Raw genomic sequence first — 14798 nt, 5'->3', positions numbered from 1 at the left:
ATCATAGTGGTAGTGTTGGTTTCCTCCTGGCACCTCCCTGTAGATAATGTGTGTCCTTCTGCAGGGCTCCACTGCTTAGGGTTAAAAATGTGTGCTTTTTATGTACCATTTTTGTTGTATTAAATTCCATCCTGAGGATTGTGAATATGTCACCCCATATACACAATCCATGGATACTGCCAGCCATAGGGCTCATGCACACAAACGGATTTTTGTTCCACATCCGATCTGCATTTTTTGCGAGTCGAAAGCAGATCCATTCACTTCACACCACGTGCTGTCCGCATCCATATGTCCGTTCTGTGGCCCCATAAAAAAATAGAACATGTCCTATTGTTGTCCACGAACAAGGATAGGACAGTTCTACAGAGGGCAGGACGTTTCGTTCTGAAAAATGTGGAACAAACGGCCAGTTTGCCTGTTCTGCGGACCGAAAAAACGGAAACAGTTGTGTGGATGAGCCCTTTAGTAAGGTTGTGGCTGCTCCTCCCTCTGCCTCAGTCAGTAGTTGGTGATAGTTCAGAGAGGAAGCAGCAGCAGCCAGCAGGAGACAGAGCCTAACCTCCTGCCTCTGAGGACAGATTCTGATGGTTAAGAAGCCAGCGCAGGAGGTTGCAGTGATGTCATTGCGGCTTCTTGCGCTGTTCTGAGGCCTAGCGGCCTGAGACTTGTGAGGTTGGACGGCTATGAGTGCGCCCCCCTTTATCGGTAGTGAGGTGGCGTCCTGGGCGGACGACTACCCTCCCCTATCCATTGTCCCGGCCCTAATTCAGAGCACATTACCGCAGGAGCTATAACATGAGAGGACTACAACTCCCAGCATTTCCAAGCCGTATAAGAGGAGAGGACTACAACTCCCAGCATATCCAGGGTGTTGTAATGTACCCTGATATTACATAATAATGGCCTGGACATGCTGGGAGTTGTAGTCCTCTCCTCATACCTCATCTTGTAATATACTCTGATATGACATAACAGGAGGTATAAGAGGAGTGGACTACAACTCCTAGCATTTCCCTGGCTCTTACATTGAATCCTTCACTTCTTCCCATGCATGGCTGGTCTCTCCTTCATTACTTTACTGCACTGCCGAGCTCCGCCTCCTGTTCTGGTCACATGATGGTGAGGTCATCGCAGGTCCTTTATCCCCTCTTCTCTGCTAAACTCCGCCTCCTGTTCTGGTCACATGATGGTGAGGTCATCGCAGGTCCTTCATCCCCTCTTCTCTGCTAAACTCCGCCTCCTGTCCTGGTCACATGATGGTGAGGTCATCGCAGGTCCTTCATCCCCTCTTCTCTGATAAACTCTGCATCCTGTTCTGGTCACATGATGGTGAGGTCATCACAGGTCCTTTATCCCCTCTTCTCTGCTGAGCTCCGCCTCCTGCAGGTGACATCATGGCAGGTCCTACAGCTCCAGTAGAGGGCGCTGCTGGTGGCGTTTCTGGGTCCGCTTGTGAGATCCGTTTCAGGGCTCTCACAAGCGGCCCAAAACGGATCAGTTCAGCCCCAATGCATTCTGAATGGATAAGGACTAGTTCAGAATGAATCAATTTGAATGCGTTTGGTCTCCGTTGCGTTTTTTAGATAGTCACTAAAATGCAGCTTGCAGCGTTTTGGTGACCGTCTGGCGATGTGCAGCCAAACGGATCCGTCCTGACTTACAAAGTTTTTCACGAACATAATACGGTGCAATTGAAAAGTCTTGACTTAGGCCTCTTTCACACGTGCATCACGGATTTGGGCCGGATAAGATGCGGGTGCGTCGCGGGAAAATGTGCAATTATTCCACGCGAGTGCAAAACATTTTAATGTGTTTTGCACGCGTGTGAGAAAAAAATCGGCATGTTTGGTACCCAAACCCGAACCCGGACTTCTTCACAGAAGTTCAGGTTTGGGATCTGTGTTGTGTAGATTTTATTATTTTCTCTTATAACATCCAGGCTTCTCTTCTTTCTTCTTCTTTGAGGAAAAGGACCTGTGCTGACGTCACTGCGCTCATCACATGGTCCATCACATGATCCTTCACCATGGTGATGGATCATGTGACGGACCATGTGATGAGTGCAGTGACGTCACCACAGGAAAATGTCCACAAATGTCCAGACTTTAAAGTACCCCTTTTTCAGGGCACTACAGACCGCGCTTATCTCACTGCGCTGTGGAGCCAGGTGCGGGGATAGCGCACATCTCACTGCACTGTGGAGCCAGGTGCGGGGATAGCGCACATCTCACTGCACTGTGGAGCCAGGTGGGGGGATAGCGCACATCTCACTGCACTGTGGAGCCAGGTGCGGGGATAGCACACATCTCACTGCGCTGTGGAGCCAGGTGGGGGGATAGCGCACATCTCACTGCACTGTGGAGCCAGGTGCGGGGATAGCGCACATCTCACTGCGCTGTGGAGCCAGGTGCGGGGATAGCGCACATCTCACTGCACTGTGGAGCCAGGTGCGGGGATAGCGCACATCTCACTGCACTGTGGAGCCAGGTGCGGGGATAGCGCACATCTCACTGCGCTGTGGAGCCAGGTGGGGGGATAGCGCACATCTCACTGCGCTGTGGAGCCAGGTGCGGGGATAGCGCACATCTCACTGCACTGTGGAGCCAGGTGCGGGGATAGCGCACATCTCACTGCACTGTGGAGCCAGGTGCGGGGATAGCGCACATCTCACTGCGCTGTGGAGCCAGGTGGGGGGATAGCGCACATCTCACTGCACTGTGGAGCCAGGTGCGGGGATAGCGCACATCTCACTGCGCTGTGGAGCCAGGTGCGGGGATAGCGCACATCTCACTGCGCTGTGGAGCCAGGTGCGGGGATAGCGCACATCTCACTGCACTGTGTCCATCATCTTTACATTCTGTGATAGGAGATTAAAAATTAACGCCCTTAGGTGAAAAATAGAAACCCGTACGCGGGGTGTTAGAGGGCGAGGCGTGGCGGGACCTCACAGTCCGTACATATCAGGCGGCGTTCAGACACATGAATACGAATCTCGTCAATCCTGCGCCAGGTTTACACTAGAAATGGTCGTCTTTGGAAGGAATTTACCAGGAGGAATATCTGAGGTCTTCAGTCTGGGCCTCGTGCGCCTCCTACTGCAGGAGATTGAGACTTTTTTGTGACTTTTGATAAATCTGGGGTGAAACTCATTAGCATGTCTGGCCACGCCCACGTCCCCACCCATTTTGTAAAGCTGGAGCGCGTGGTGTCAAAATGCGAAAAGGCACAAAAGCCCAATTCTGCAGCCTTTTGAAGCCCGGATTCTGGAGAGTTTTGTGGCGGCCGAGATCAGACCACTGATAAATTAGCGCAGTTTTACTCCAAGAATGAGGCAAATGTTTGGAGCCGCATTTATCTAGATAGATGGCGGACGTCAGGGGTTTGGCGCGGGGTCGTTCATTTCCCGGCTGCTCACGTATTTTTCCCTTTTACTCCATGTCGGGGGTGGATGGAAGGAGACATAGTAATGGCACCGACGTCGCTCACATCATTAACTCCTCGCAGACCACAGAGCAGCAGAAGCCGGAGGCCGCACAGGGCGTCACATCGCCCATCACAAGTCAGAAAACGAATGCAGGCAACAGCACAGAGGATTTCAGGAGAGACATGATGCTGAGACTCATCAGCAGTTCCACCAGCAGCACAGAGGACTTTCATCAGAGGACTTTTGGGCATGCGGTATATAGGAGGCTGGTGTTCTAGATATTCCTGATATGCGGTATATAGGGGGCTGGTGTTCTGGATATTCCTGATATGTGGTATATAGGGGGCTGGTGTTCTGGATATTCCTGATATGTGGTATATAGGGGGCTGGTGTTCTGGATATTCCTGACATGCGGTATATATGGGGCTGGTGTTCTGGATATTCCTGGTATGTGGTATATAGGAGGCTGGTGTTCTAGATATTCCTGATATGCGGTATATAGGGGGCTGGTGTTCTGGATATTCCTGGTATGCGGTATATAGGGGGCTGGTGTTCTGGATATTCCTGATATGCGGTATATAGGGGGCTGGTGTTCTGGATATTCCTGATAAGTGGTATATAGGAGGCTGGTGTTCTGGATATTCCTGATATGCGGTATATAGGGGGCTGGTGTTCTGGATATTCCTGATATGTGGTATATAGGGGCTGGTGTTCTGGATATTCCTGACATGCGGTATATAGGGGCTGGTGTTCTGGATATTCCTGATATGCGGTATATAGGGGGCTGGTGTTCTGGATATTCCTGATAAGTGGTATATAGGGGGCTGGTGTTCTGGATATTCCTGATATGTGGTATATAGGGGCTGGTGTTCTGGATATTCCTGATATGCGGTATATAGGGGGCTGGTGTACTGGATATTCCTGATATGCGGTATATAGGGGGCTGGTGTTCTGGATATTCCTGATAAGTGGTATATAGGGGGCTGGTGTTCTGGATATTCCTGATATGTGGTATATAGGAGGCTGGTGTTCTGGATATTCCTGATATGTGGTATATAGGAGGCTGGTGTTCTGGATATTCCTGATATGTGGTATATAGGGGGCTGGTGTTCTGGATATTCCTGATATGTGGTATATAGGAGGCTGGTGTTCTAGATATTCCTGATATGCGGTATATAGGGGGCTGGTGTTCTGGATATTCCTGGTATGCGGTATATAGGAGGCTGGTGTTCTAGATATTCCTGATATGCGGTATATAGGGGGCTGGTGTTCTGGATATTCCTGATATGCGGTATATAGGGGGCTGGTGTTCTGGATATTCCTGATAAGTGGTATATAGGAGGCTGGTGTTCTGGATATTCCTGATATGCGGTATATAGGGGGCTGGTGTTCTGGATATTCCTGATATGTGGTATATAGGAGGCTGGTGTTCTGGATATTCCTGATATGCGGTATATAGGGGGCTGGTGTTCTGGATATTCCTGATATGCGGTATATAGGGGGCTGGTGTTCTGGATATTCCTGATATGTGGTATATAGGGGCTGGTGTTCTGGATATTCCTGACATGCGGTATATAGGAGGCTGGTGTTCTGGATATTCCTGATATGTGGTATATTGGAGGCTGGTGTTCTGGATATTCCTGATATGTGGTATATAGGGGCTGGTGTTCTGGATATTCCTGATATGCGGTATATAGGAGGCTGGTGTTCTAGATATTCCTGATATGCGGTATATAGGGGGCTGGTGTTCTGGATATTCCTGATATGCGGTATATAGGAGGCTGGTGTTCTAGATATTCCTGATATGCGGTATATAGGGGGCTGGTGTTCTGGATATTCCTGATATGTGGTATATAGGGGGCTGGTGTTCTGGATATTCCTGATATGCGGTATATAGGGGCTGGTGTTCTGGATATTCCTGACATGCGGTATATATAGGGGGCTGGTGTTCTGGATATTCCTAACATGCGGTATATAGGAGGCTGGTGTTCTGGATATTCCTGATATGTGGTATATAGGAGGCTGGTGTTCTGGATATTCCTGATATGCGGTATATAGGGGGCTGGTGTTCTGGATATTCCTGATATGTGGTATATTGGAGGCTGGTGTTCTGGATATTCCTGATATGTGGTATATAGGGGGCTGGTGTTCTGGATATTCCTGACATGCGGTATATAGGGGGCTGGTGTTCTGGATATTCCTGATATGTGGTATATTGGAGGCTGGTGTTCTGGATATTCCTGATATGTGGTATATTGGAGGCTGGTGTTCTGGATATTCCTGATATGTGGTATATAGGGGGCTGGTGTTCTGGATATTCCTGACATGCGGTATATAGGGGCTGGTGTTCTGGATATTCCTGATATGTGGTATATAGGGGGCTGGTGTTCTGGATATTCCTGATATGTGGTATATTGGAGGCTGGTGTTCTGGATATTCCTGATATGTGGTATATAGGGGCTGGTGTTCTGGATATTCCTGATATGTGGTATATAGGGGGCTGGTGTTCTGGATATTCCTGATATGTGGTATATTGGAGGCTGGTGTTCTGGATATTCCTGATATGTGGTATATAGGAGGCTGGTGTTCTGGATATTCCTGATATGTGGTATATTGGAGGCTGGTGTTCTGGATATTCCTGATATGTGGTATATAGGGGGCTGGTGTTCTAGATATTCCTGATATGTGGTATATAGGGGGCTGGTGTTCTGGATATTCCTGATATGCGGTATATAGGAGGCTGGTGTTCTGGATATTCCTGATATGCGGTATATAGGAGGCTGGTGTTCTGGATATTCCTGATATGCGGTATATAGGGGGCTGGTGTTCTGGATATTCCTGATATGTGGTATATAGGGGGCTGGTGTTCTGGATATTCCTGATATGCGGTATATAGGAGGCTGGTGTTCTGGATATTCCTGATATGCGGTATATAGGGGGCTGGTGTTCTGGATATTCCTGATATGCGGTATATAGGGGCTGGTGTTCTGGATATTCCTGATATGTGGTATATAGGGGGCTGGTGTTCTGGATATTCCTGGTATGTGGTATATAGGGGGCTGGTGTTCTGGATATTCCTGACATGCGGTATATAGGAGGCTGGTGTTCTGGATATTCCTGATATGCGGTATATAGGGGGCTGGTGTTCTGGATATTCCTGACATGCGGTATATAGGAGGCTGGTGTTCTGGATATTCCTGATATGCGGTATATAGGAGGCTGGTGTTCTAGATATTCCTGATATGCGGTATATAGGAGGCTGGTGTTCTGGATATTCCTGATATGCGGTATATAGGAGGCTGGTGTTCTAGATATTCCTGATATGCGGTATATAGGAGGCTGGTGTTCTGGATATTCCTGATATGCGGTATATAGGGGGCTGGTGTTCTGGATATTCCTGATATGTGGTATATAGGAGGCTGGTGTTCTGGATATTCCTGATATGTGGTATATAGGGGGCTGGTGTTCTGGATATTCCTGATATGTGGTATATAGGGGGCTGGTGTTCTGGATATTCCTGATATGCTGTATATAGGAGGCTGGTGTTCTGGATATTCCTGATATGTGGTATATAGGGGGCTGGTGTTCTAGATATTCCTGATATGTGGTATATTGGAGGCTGGTGTTCTGGATATTCCTGATATGCGGTATATAGGAGGCTGGTGTTCTGGATATTCCTGATATGCGGTATATAGGAGGCTGGTGTTCTGGATATTCCTGATATGCGGTATATAGGGGCTGGTGTTCTGGATATTCCTGATATGTGGTATATAGGGGGCTGGTGTTCTGGATATTCCTGGTATGTGGTATATAGGGGGCTGGTGTTCTGGATATTCCTGACATGCGGTATATAGGAGGCTGGTGTTCTGGATATTCCTGATATGCGGTATATAGGGGGCTGGTGTTCTGGATATTCCTGACATGCGGTATATAGGAGGCTGGTGTTCTGGATATTCCTGATATGTGGTATATAGGAGGCTGGTGTTCTAGATATTCCTGATATGCGGTATATAGGAGGCTGGTGTTCTGGATATTCCTGATATGCGGTATATAGGAGGCTGGTGTTCTGGATATTCCTGATATGCGGTATATAGGGGCTGGTGTTCTGGATATTCCTGGTATGTGGTATATAGGGGGCTGGTGTTCTGGATATTCCTGATATGCGGTATATAGGGGGCTGGTGTTCTGGATATTCCTGACATGCGGTATATAGGGGGCTGGTGTTCTGGATATTCCTGATATGTGGTATATAGGAGGCTGGTGTTCTGGATATTCCTGATATGCGGTATATAGGAGGCTGGTGTTCTAGATATTCCTGATATGCGGTATATAGGAGGCTGGTGTTCTGGATATTCCTGATATGCGGTATATAGGGGGCTGGTGTTCTGGATATTCCTGATATGTGGTATATAGGAGGCTGGTGTTCTGGATATTCCTGATATGTGGTATATAGGGGGCTGGTGTTCTGGATATTCCTGATATGTGGTATATAGGGGGCTGGTGTTCTGGATATTCCTGATATGCTGTATATAGGAGGCTGGTGTTCTGGATATTCCTGATATGTGGTATATAGGGGGCTGGTGTTCTGGATATTCCTGATATGTGGTATATTGGAGGCTGGTGTTCTGGATATTCCTGATATGCGGTATAAAGGAGGCTGGTGTTCTGGATATTCCTGATATGCGGTATATAGGAGGCTGGTGTTCTGGATATTCCTGATATGCGGTATATAGGGGCTGGTGTTCTGGATATTCCTGATATGTGGTATATAGGGGGCTGGTGTTCTGGATATTCCTGGTATGTGGTATATAGGGGGCTGGTGTTCTGGATATTCCTGACATGCGGTATATAGGAGGCTGGTGTTCTGGATATTCCTGATATGCGGTATATAGGGGGCTGGTGTTCTGGATATTCCTGACATGCGGTATATAGGAGGCTGGTGTTCTGGATATTCCTGATATGTGGTATATAGGAGGCTGGTGTTCTAGATATTCCTGATATGCGGTATATAGGAGGCTGGTGTTCTGGATATTCCTGATATGCGGTATATAGGAGGCTGGTGTTCTGGATATTCCTGATATGCGGTATATAGGGGCTGGTGTTCTGGATATTCCTGGTATGTGGTATATAGGGGGCTGGTGTTCTGGATATTCCTGATATGCGGTATATAGGGGGCTGGTGTTCTGGATATTCCTGACATGCGGTATATAGGGGGCTGGTGTTCTGGATATTCCTGATATGTGGTATATAGGGGGCTGGTGTTCTGGATATTCCTGACATGCGGTATATAGGGGGCTGGTGTTCTGGATATTCCTGATATGTGGTATATAGAGGGCTGGTGTTCTGGATATTCCTGATATGTGGTATATAGATGGCTGGTGTTCTGGATATTCCTGACATGCGGTATATATAGGGGGCTGGTGTTCTGGATATTCCTGATATGTGGTATATAGGGGGCTGGTGTTCTGGATATTCCTGATATGCGGTATATAGGGGCTGGTGTTCTGGATATTCCTGATATGTGGTATATAGAGGGCTGGTGTTCTGGATATTCCTGGTATGTGGTATATAGGGGGCTGGTGTTCTGGATATTCCTGATATGTGGTATATAGGGGGCTGGTGTTCTAGATATTCCTGATATGTGGTATATAGGGGGCTGGTGTTCTGGATATTCCTGACATGCGGTATATAGGGGGCTGGTGTTCTGGATATTCCTGACATGCGGTATATAGCAGGCTGGTGTTCTGGATATTCCTGACATGCGGTATATAGGGGGCTGGTGTTCTGGATATTCCTGATATGTGGTATATAGAGGGCTGGTGTTCTGGATATTCCTGATATGTGGTATATAGGGGCTGGTGTTCTGTATATTCCTGATATGTGGTATATAGGAGGCTGGTGTTCTGGATATTCCTGATATGTGGTATATTGGAGGCTGGTGTTCTGGATAATCCTGATATGTGGTATATAGGAGGCTGGTGTTCTGGATATTCCTGATATGTGGTATATTGGAGGCTGGTGTTCTGGATATTCCTGGTATGTGGTATATAGGGGGCTGGTGTTCTGGATATTCCTGATATGTGGTATATAGGGGGCTGGTGTTCTGGATATTCCTGATATGTGGTATATAGGGGCTGGTGTTCTGGATATTCCTGACATGCGGTATATAGAGGGCTGGTGTTCTGGATATTCCTGATATGTGGTATATAGGGGGCTGGTGTTCTAGATATTCCTGATATGTGGTATATAGGGGCTGGTGTTCTGGATATTCCTGATATGTGGTATATAGGAGGCTGGTGTTCTGGATATTCCTGATATGTGGTATATAGGGGGCTGGTGTTCTGGATATTCCTGGTATGTGGTATATAGGGGGCTGGTGTTCTGGATATTCCTGGTATGCGGTATATAGGGGGCTGGTGTTCTGGATATTCCTGACATGCGGTATATAGGGGGCTGGTGTTCTGGATATTCCTGATATGTGGTATATAGGAGGCTCGAATCCGAAGGCAGCACAGAGCGGGATATTCCGCCCCTGCCCACCCAGAATAATAATAATAATTGCTGGCGGTATGTCACCCTCTATTGATGAATAGTTGCTAAATAATTGGGAGGGTTCGAACTGTATGCGCCGCCTTCCGACTCCAGGAAAGTAGAATTACAGGTAAGGCTGCTGTCACATCTGTGTTTTCCTTTGGGATCTAGCAGAGGATCTAAAAACTGGAGGAAAATGCATCGGTTTGAATAAGTCAACCGGCTGCATCTATTCAGAACAGATCCAGTTGCATTATATCGTAAATGAACGTGCTACCGCAGGAACACCACGCATCGAACACCCTGTACTACCGCAGGAACACCACGCATCGAACACCCTGTACTACCGCAGGAACACCACGCATCGAACACCCTGTACTACCGCAGGAACACCACGCATCGAACACCCTGTACTACCGCAGGAACACCACGCATCGAACACCCTGTACTACCGCAGAAACACCACCCATCGAACACCCTGTACTACCGCAGAAACACCACGCATCGAACACCCTGTACTACCGCAGGAACAACACGCATCGAACACCCTGTACTACCGCAGGAACACCACGCATCGAACACCCTGTACTACCGCAGGAACACCACGCATCGAACACCCTGTACTACCGCAGAAACACCACGCATCGAGCACCCTGTACTACCGCAGAAACACCACGCATTGAACACCCTGTACTACCGCAGGAACACCACTCATCGAACACCCTGTACTACCGCAGGAACACCACGCATCGAACACCCTGTACTACCGCAGAAACACCACGCATCGAGCACCCTGTACTACCGCAGGAACACCACGCATCGAACACCCTGTACTACCGCAGAAACACCACGCATCGAACACCCTGTACTACCGCAGGAACACCACGCATCGAACACCCTGTACTACCGCAGGAACACCACGCATCGAACACCCTGTACTACCGCAGAAACACCACGCATCGAACACCCTGTACTACCGCAGAAACACCACGCATCAAACACCCTGTACTACCGCAGGAACACCACGCATCGAACACCCTGTACTACCGCAGGAACACCACGCATCGAACACCCTGTACTACCGCAGAAACACCACGCATCGAACACCCTGTACTACCGCAGGAACAGCACGCATCGAACACCCTGTACTACCGCAGGAACAGCACGCATCGAACACCCTGTACTACCGCAGGAACACCACGCATCGAACAACCTGTACTACCGCAGGAACACCACGCATCGAACACCCTGTACTACCGCAGGAACACCACGCATCGAACACCCTGTACTACCGCAGGAACACCACGCATCGAACACCCTGTACTACCGCAGGAACACCACGCATCGAACACCCTGTACTACCGCAGGAACACCACGCATCGAACACCCTGTACTACCGCAGGAACACCACGCATCGAACACCCTGTACTACCGCAGGAACACCACGCATCGAACACCCTGTACTACCGCAGGAACACCACGCATCGAACACCCTGTACTACCGCAGGAACACCACGCATCGAACACCCTGTACTACCGCAGGAACACCACGCATCGAACACCCTGCACTACCGCAGGAACACCACGCATCGAACACCCTGTACTACCGCAGGAACACCACGCATCGAACACCCTGTACTACCGCAGGAACACCACGCATCGAACACCCTGTACTACCGCAGAAACACCACGCATCCACATGTCCATAGAAGCAGTATTATATTAGTTATATTCTTGTACATAGGAGGCAGTATTATAGTACATAGAAACATAGAAACATAGAATGTGTCGGCAGATAAGAACCATTTGGCCCATCTAGTCTGCCCAATATACTGAATACTATGGATAGCCCCCGGCCCTATCTTATATGAAGGATGGCCTTATGCCTATCCCATGCATGCTTAAACTCCTTCACTGTATTTGCAGCTACCACTTCTGCAGGAAGGCTATTCCATGCATCCACTACTCTCTCAGTAAAGCAATACTTCCTTATATTACTTTTAAACCTTTGCCCCTCTAATTTAAAACTGTGTCCTATAGTAGTTATATTCTTCTACATAGGAGCAGTATTATAGTAGTTAGATTCCTGTACATAGGAGCAGTATTATAGTAGTTATATTCTTGTACATAGGAGCAGTATTATAGTAGTTATATTCCTGTACATAGGAGCAGTATTATAGTAGTTATATTCCTGTACATAGGAGCAGTATTATAGTAGTTATATTCCTGTACATAGGAGCAGTGTTATAGTAGTTATATTCTTGTACATAGGAGCAGTATTATAGTAGTTATATTCCTGTACATAGGAGGCAGTATTATAGTAGTTATATTCTTGTACATAGTAGCAGTATTATAGTAGTTATATTCTTGCACATAGGATGCAGTATTATAGTAGTTATATTTCTGTACATAGGAGGCAGTATTATAGTAGTTATATTCTTGTACATAGGAGCAGTATTATAGTAGTTATATTCTTGTACATAGGAGCAGTATTATAGTAGTTATATTCTTGTATATAGAAGGTAGTATTATAGTAGTTATATTCTTGTACATAGGAGCAGTATTATAGTAGTTATATTCTTGTACATAGGAGGCAGTATTATAGTAGTTATATTCTTGTACATAGGAGCAGTATTATAGTAGTTATATTCTTGTAAATAGGAGGCAGTATTATAGTAGTTATATTCCTGTACATAGGAGCAGTATTATAGTAGTTATATTCTTGTACATAGGAGCAGTATTATAGTAGTTATATCCCTGTACATAGGAGCAGTATTATAGTAGTTATATTCTTGTACATAGGAGGCAGTATTATAGTAGTTATATTCTTGTACATAGGAGCAGTATTATAGTAGTTATATTCTTGTACATAGGAGGCAGTATTATAGTAGTTATATTCTTGTACATAGAAGGCAGTATTATAGTAGTTATATTCTTGTATATAGGAGCAGTATTACAGTAGTTATATTCTTGTACATAGGAGCAGTATTATAGTAGTTATATTCTTGTACATAGGAGGCAGTATTATAGTAGTTATATTCTTGTACATAGGAGGTAGTATTATAGTAGTTATATTCCTGTACATAGGAGCAGTATTATAGTAGTTATATTCTTGTACATAGGAGCAGTATTATAGTAGTTATATCCTTGTACATTGGAGCAGTATTATAGTAGTTATATTCTTGTACATAGGAGCAGTATTATAGTAGTTATATTCTTGTACATAGAAGGCAGTATTATAGTAGTTATATTCTTGTACATAGGAGCAGTATTATAGTAGTTATATTCTTGTACATAGGAGGCAGTATTATAGTAGTTATATTCTTGTACATAGGAGCAGTATTATAGTAGTTATATTCTTGTAAATAGGAGGCAGTATTATAGTAGTTATATTCCTGTACATAGGAGCAGTATTATAGTAGTTATATTCTTGTACATAGGAGCAGTATTATAGTAGTTATATCCCTGTAGATAGGAGCAGTATTATAGTAGTTATATTCTTGTACATAGGAGGCAGTATTATAGTAGTTATATTCTTGTACATAGGAGGCAGTATTATAGTAGTTATATTCTTGTACATAGAAGGCAGTATTATAGTAGTTATATTCTTGTATATAGGAGCAGTATTACAGTAGTTATATTCTTGTACATAGGAGCAGTATTATAGTAGTTATATTCTTGTACATAGGAGGCAGTATTATAGTAGTTATATTCTTGTACATAGGAGGTAGTATTATAGTAGTTATATTCCTGTACATAGGAGCAGTATTATAGTAGTTATATTCTTGTACATAGGAGCAGTATTATAGTAGTTATATCCTTGTACATTGGAGCAGTATTATAGTAGTTATATTCTTGTACATAGGAGCAGTATTATAGTAGTTATATTCTTGTACATAGGAGCAGTATTATAGTAGTTATATTCTTGTACATAGGAGCAGTATTATAGTAGTTATATTCTTGTACATAGGAGGCAGTATTATAGTAGTTATATTCTTGTACATAGGAGCAGTATTATAGTAGTTATATTCTTGTACATAGGAGGCAGTATTATAGTAGTTATATTCTTGTACATAGGAGCAGTATTATAGTAGTTATATTCCTGTACATAGGAGCAGTATTATAGTAGTTATATTCTTGTACATAGGAGGCAGTATTATAGTAGCTATATTCTTGTACATAGGAGGCAGTATTATAGTAGTTATATTCTTGTACATAGGAGGCAGTATTATAGTAGTTATATTCTTGTACATAGGAGCAGTATTATAGTAGTTATATTCTTGTACATAGGGGCAGTATTATAGTAGTTATATTCTTGTACATAGGAGCAGTATTATAGTAGTTATATCCTTGTACATAGGAGGCAGTATTATAGTAGTTATATTCTTGTACATAGAAGCAGTATTATAGTAGTTATATTCTTGTACATAGGAGCAGTATTATAGTAGTTATATTCTTGTACATAGGAGCAGTATTATAGTAGTTATATTCTTGTACATAGGAGCAGTATTATAGTAGTTATATTCTTGTACATAGGAGGCAGTATTATAGTAGTTATATTCTTGTACATATGAGGCAGTATTATAGTAGTTATATTCTTGTACATAGGAGGCAGTATTATAGTAGTTATATTCCTGTACATAGGAGCAGTATTATAGTAGTTATATTCTTGTACATAGGAGCAGTATTATAGTAGTTATATTCTTGTACATAGGAGCAGTATTATAGTAGTTAAATTCTTGTACATAGGAGCAGTATTATAGTAGTTATATTCTTGTACATAGGAGGCAGTATTATAGTAGTTATATTCTTGTACATAGGAGCAGTATTATAGTAGTTA

Source organism: Bufo bufo, chromosome 3 (assembly GCF_905171765.1).
Source record: "Bufo bufo chromosome 3, aBufBuf1.1, whole genome shotgun sequence".
Taxonomy (NCBI): Eukaryota; Metazoa; Chordata; class Amphibia; order Anura; family Bufonidae; genus Bufo; species Bufo bufo.
Note: the sequence above shows the minus strand (reverse complement) of the source record.